The sequence below is a fragment of the Lytechinus variegatus genome, chromosome 18 (assembly GCF_018143015.1).
Source record: "Lytechinus variegatus isolate NC3 chromosome 18, Lvar_3.0, whole genome shotgun sequence".
Lineage (NCBI taxonomy): Eukaryota > Metazoa > Echinodermata > Echinoidea > Temnopleuroida > Toxopneustidae > Lytechinus > Lytechinus variegatus.
Genome location: NC_054757.1, coordinates 14,863,178 through 14,868,900, shown reverse-complemented (window position 1 = coordinate 14,868,900; position 5,723 = coordinate 14,863,178).

Below are 5,723 nucleotides of genomic sequence, written 5' to 3'. Positions count from 1 at the left end.
TCATGTCAAAAATTACTTTTGGTTGTATTCCATGATGCGGCAGGAATCGGGATGGCTGTCCCATTTGGCTTTTCAAACAATTAAAGTCCTTCATAAATTTGTGCATAAATCTATGTTCAGCTTTTAAAGCTTTATAATGTAAAGAGCCCCAAGGAAAATGAAGAGATGATGTTATGAGATGTTTCTGTGGTATTTTGAGCTATATATTTATATTTTTCACTTTGAAGATGTGCTATATTGTACAGATAAGTAATGAAGATGTTTAATATCATGGTAAATTGTCAATATTTTGTAATTTGTTACATATACCTGTACATTGCATATTGGCATGTTGAATGTTCTTACATGTATATACATGTACATGTATATACATGTATCACCTAAAAGAAAGCAATAAAACAGATTTAACCTACATGTATGTTGTAAATGAAGTTAGGGTTAACATCATCATCACAATCATCACCATCATCATTATCATGATCATCACAATCATCATCACCATTATCATCGTCATCGTCATCATCATCACCATTATCATCGTCATCATCACTATCATCATTTCACAGATACCATGAATATAATGTACATGTAATGCTCCAATGCCTACTTTGGGATTTTGTTGTTTTGTTTTCCTCAGAAACCAACAACTTTCCCCAATACATTATGTAGGTGTCCGAATACTCTGGGATGAAACAATATTTTTCCCCAAGAGAAGTTAATCCTATCCCTCTGAAAACAATGGATGAGGATGGGGAAATTTTATGGTTGGGAATGTGGTTCTGAATGAGAATAGGTATTAGGGTTAGGGTTGGGTGTATAGTTAAGTTATATGATTGGCTGGAAAATAACATGCAGATGTTCTACAGGAGCAATTATTCCTGGGGAAAACATCATAAAGGACTAAATCATTGCAGGGGATGAGTTTATCTCCAATGTCCATAGTGACTTGGCTCATAAGGGTATAATATTCTGGCAATGAGGGTGAATTATGTATGTTATGTACCAAAATGATTTGCAGTATGTGGATAAATGTACTTTAGAAATAGTGTGAAATGTATCAGTATTTTTGGCACCAAAATCTTCAGAAATTAATCAATTTGATGAGACATACATTTGTGTACAATCCCATGAATATCTGTATTGTAATTAATTCCTTTATCATATATTGACCTCGAATCTCCTAGCTGTGACGAAGGAGGAAAATAATGCGGCTTTGTCCTGAAATATGTTTTGCTGAACTGTATTCTTGCTTACAGTAATTTATGTCATTGTAGCCAACAGAGGCTACAGAACAATCCATGATTGTATTAACAGATATCTATTAAAATGAGAATATGTGACTGGCTTGTGTACACATTGTTTTTATATTTATTTATTTGAACATACTTATTCAGAATAACAAGATCAGGGCAGTGTTTCATCAACATTTCCGTCCAACAAGTTGTCAGATCTGACAACTTTCCTTGATTTTGATTGGCTGAGCACTGTTACTATGGTAACTGTCGGATAAAAAGACTTGTAGGAGAGTTGTCGGATTAAATCCTATCATGAAAAGCTCCCCAGTTTAAAAACTGTATTTCATCATGATTGTTCTGTGATGTACATGTATAGTTGATTGATTGGCAGTCAATTCGTCATGCGGCTGGCAGAAGATCTATAACGTGCATGAACCCTGAAAAGTAGTTTTCGGGTAAATTGTTTTTAAAGGTTTTCTATCGATGTTGCACATTTAAGGTCGAATAATCGTCTTCAAACTTTAATGAATAAAGGAATGAAATGGAACATGCATAGTAAATTTGGTCTGAAATAAGTTGATATTTTATAGGTATGATGGGATTGTGTGTGTGCCCTTCTGCTTGGTGAGAAATTTAGCGCCCTTCTGCCAGCCGTGCGACAAATTTAGAATAGCACTTATGATGGGAAAGTCTTTAATGTGTCTTTGGTGATTTATACGTATTCCCAATCTAGAAAGGGGAAAGGTCAAGTACATGTAGGCAACCAATCTTTTTGCGATGTAGACCCTTGAATAAATTCCATTTTCATACTTTCAGAGTAGTCTGCAGGAACAGACCCTGACTGAAACTTTGATCAACAAGTGGGTCTTCACACTAGACTAGCACATAAAACTGGCAAGAGGGCCTTCTGTACACCAGGCATTGTAGGCTGCATATTCAGACCCCTTAACTCGAGTGAAGGGTTTGGACGCCAGACTACCGGTAGACCCTGTGGTAATATTGATCGAATAAAATTGATGAAAAATTATGAAATCTCAAAGGACAGCCCGGCAATGTATCCACTTTCCCAGTCTGTGTTGTATATTGATACACATGTCAGTTATAATTTTAGCCAATATGATTTTCAAGGCAGTTAGTTACATCTCTATCTTCTTTGAGAAACATGGAGAATCACCAAGCTAACACATAATGCACTTCATGCCATTTCTTGCAACTTCAAGGGAAGAATGCTTCATAAATATTTGATATACAGCTCAACAAAAGACACAATGCAAAGTTTATCTTAAATTTCATAATATATATTCTATTAATCTTGGCATTTCTCATCAAATATAAACATTACAAAAGTGTATCAAAATTAGAAAAATATCAAAATTCATATAGCTATGTGAGATGTTCAATTCGGAGGGTTATCATTAAATCACTTTACATCATTACATTAATTAAATACCCATAGGTGAATTACTGTGCATAGTTCTCTCTCTACTACAGACAAATACATCATTCTTATTACCTTGACAACAGCTTCTATTGAGCAAGTTGTGTGCATGCCACGAAAAAAAAACTTTGGGTTTCAAGGAATAGATTCCTACTAGCTCGAGTCTCATGGGATGTTGCAAGAAACTCAATTTTAGGTCATAAAATCAATCAAAGGTCATAAATTTAACTGCAAATTTGCAATTTATTGATGGGCTGACTGTTCCTGACATCAACAAAACTACTGCTCATTATGGCTCTTGGCATGAAGGGCAGCAACGAAGGATCTCCACTCCTGGGGCCCGTTGCATAAAACTTTTTACCTGAGAAAACTCAGGTTATTTTTACCGGAGTTTTTTCCCTGTGTTAAAGTCAATGGCAGAAATCAGACTAACCTTAGTTTTCAGTTTTTACCAGACTTTTCTCAGGTAAAAAGTTTTATGCAACAGATCCCTGGTGGTTCTGGGCCTTCTTCTGGACATGCCTCAAATTAATTTGGGTCTATAAATCACTTGTAAATTTGCATCTGAAATTTGCAAGTGATTGCCAAATTTTTCTTGCAACACCCTTCTAGTGAGGGCTCTGCAGTAGAAAGGAACTACATTTAAGACAAAATTAGCCTGGGGCTTTTAACAGGTAACTTTGCCTACTATTGAGACCTCAGAGAAACGGTATATAACACATGTTTCGAATAATCTGGTCTAAACAAATTACTTGGGGTTTACTTCTGGAAGACTGACTTGCATTTGTATTTACAAATGATTATAGTCCAATACTGTGAAAATTTCTGTAAAAAAATGTATGCTGGAGAGTTTAAAAGAATCATTAATGAATCTCTCGATGCAGCAATACATGTTATAGGAATTGCAATACTGAAAAAAGAATCTTGCAAAATGATAAAAAAATGTCACTTCAAGTATCGGGAATTTTCTCTTATAAATACTGGTACCTTGTTTCAAATGGAATGTTTTACATTTAAAGAAATTAGAAATTTTCAGATTTATTTTCAATAATTCAGTTTATCATCCTTTTACTGTAATGGTGAACAATGAATGATAGGTACATGTATTAAATCTGTTTGCAAGTTAACAAGACAAAATATATAATTCACACACAAAGATTTGTCCCACTTGTAAATGAACATGTCTTTGAATCTGTTATCATACGAACAACAATGAACATGTACATGATAATCATCAGAACAATTTTACAGTCACTTGCATTATTTGTGATAAATCATCCACACACTTTCTTCAATGTCCAAATATTAGAATTACAATATTGACGTTAAAGCTGACACAAAGCCTTGAAATCTTGCCCAGTTTGACATCTTCATTCATGTTCAAATAACTGATAATCAGCAAACTTTGGTGAAATACATTATAATCTGTTCTTTAATATATATCATTTGTCCTTTGTGTAACTTCATTTATATTTGCATGTGCATTTCCATGTACATGATTTCTTATAATACATTTAAATATAATTTACTCATGACTGCAACATAAACAACTAATTTTTATACAAAAACAAAATCAATACATATACATTGGTCTTACATCATGTTCACATAACATTAATCGCCAACAACTTCAACAAATCTAAGGAAGAATCAAGATTAATCAACAATTTTGTACTATTATATTGCAGCAAATGTGTCGGCCAATCCAAAGGTAGAATTGTAACACAAACATAAGATCATAAATGATGGCAAATCAACAATTATTGAAATTCAAGCACCTATGTATATATACTGTATGAACCCATACACACAAATCTTTGGTGTCCATTTACTGAAAAACAAATAATGACACTCAGATACAGTCATAAGAAAATATTGAAATTTGTTTAAATTTTCACTCTGTTTTACTATATGAATTCTTCACTTTGTCACTTAAAGTCCTCATTGTTGGTAGGGTCACCTTGCTGTACTCAGTTTCTCTTTTTATCTCCATGTGTTTTGAATAGAAAAGAAGATATTAGACATGCATGATTGAGAATAGAGTTCCAAAAACAATAAGTTTGGAAATATAATGATTTTTTCCAATCAACAAATTGATGCATTTTGGCAGCAGGTTGTTTGTAGCCTGGGCTCCATGAAAGAAAGGTTTGCGAATAATCACTAAATACCAACGGCCAGTCAAGAGCATTGTTGCATACTTGTTTTGTTTAAAATACTGATCATGAACCAATCAGTGTCATTCTTTCATATTTCCTATCCATCACAAACTTTTTTGCCACCAGGCTCTATACACAGTTGACATAAAAAGACGAGTCTGGCACATGACATCCTTGAAAGTGTTATGACTGATCCGATCGAACTCATTTCTATGGAAATCCATCACTATCATGATATTTTCTACAAGAAATTTGAATGCTTTCCTTTGTAAATAAAGAGAAGCACACTGAATTTTCAAGAATACAATGAATGTATGAATATGCATCACAGTTAGAAAATTTTGCCAGCCAACATGAATTATAGATGTTGATGTTACTGGCTTTCCATAGTTGTGGATGATTAGATCAATCGCAACTCTTTGTAAGACGGGGGCCCAGAAGTCAATGAACATACAACTTTAAAGAGTGTTGACCAAATAGTCACAGGTGGCTATCCATACATTAAACCTGTGATTTAAACCATGGTTTTTATGTTGTACAAGTTTTCAAGAGGGGGACCCTTGCTTTATTTGTACAATATCATTGGAACCATTATCATTGCATATTTTCACAATTCAAATCTGATTAGCATGGCATGAATCATAATAATATATTCTAGTACAAATGCATAAGATTTGGCAGAAGGGCAATTCTGTAAAATAATCAACATTTTTGTATGTCCAACTCCCATTTTTTTTCCAATCTTACTCCACTCCCAAGAACTTTTCAAGCAATGATTGGGAGGAAGCGCGATGGCTCAGTCAAGCAGGGATTTCGGACTCCACTGATCCAGGTTTGATTTTCACTCAGTGCACTAGTGCCCTTTGGTAAGGCATTAATACATATTACCAGAGA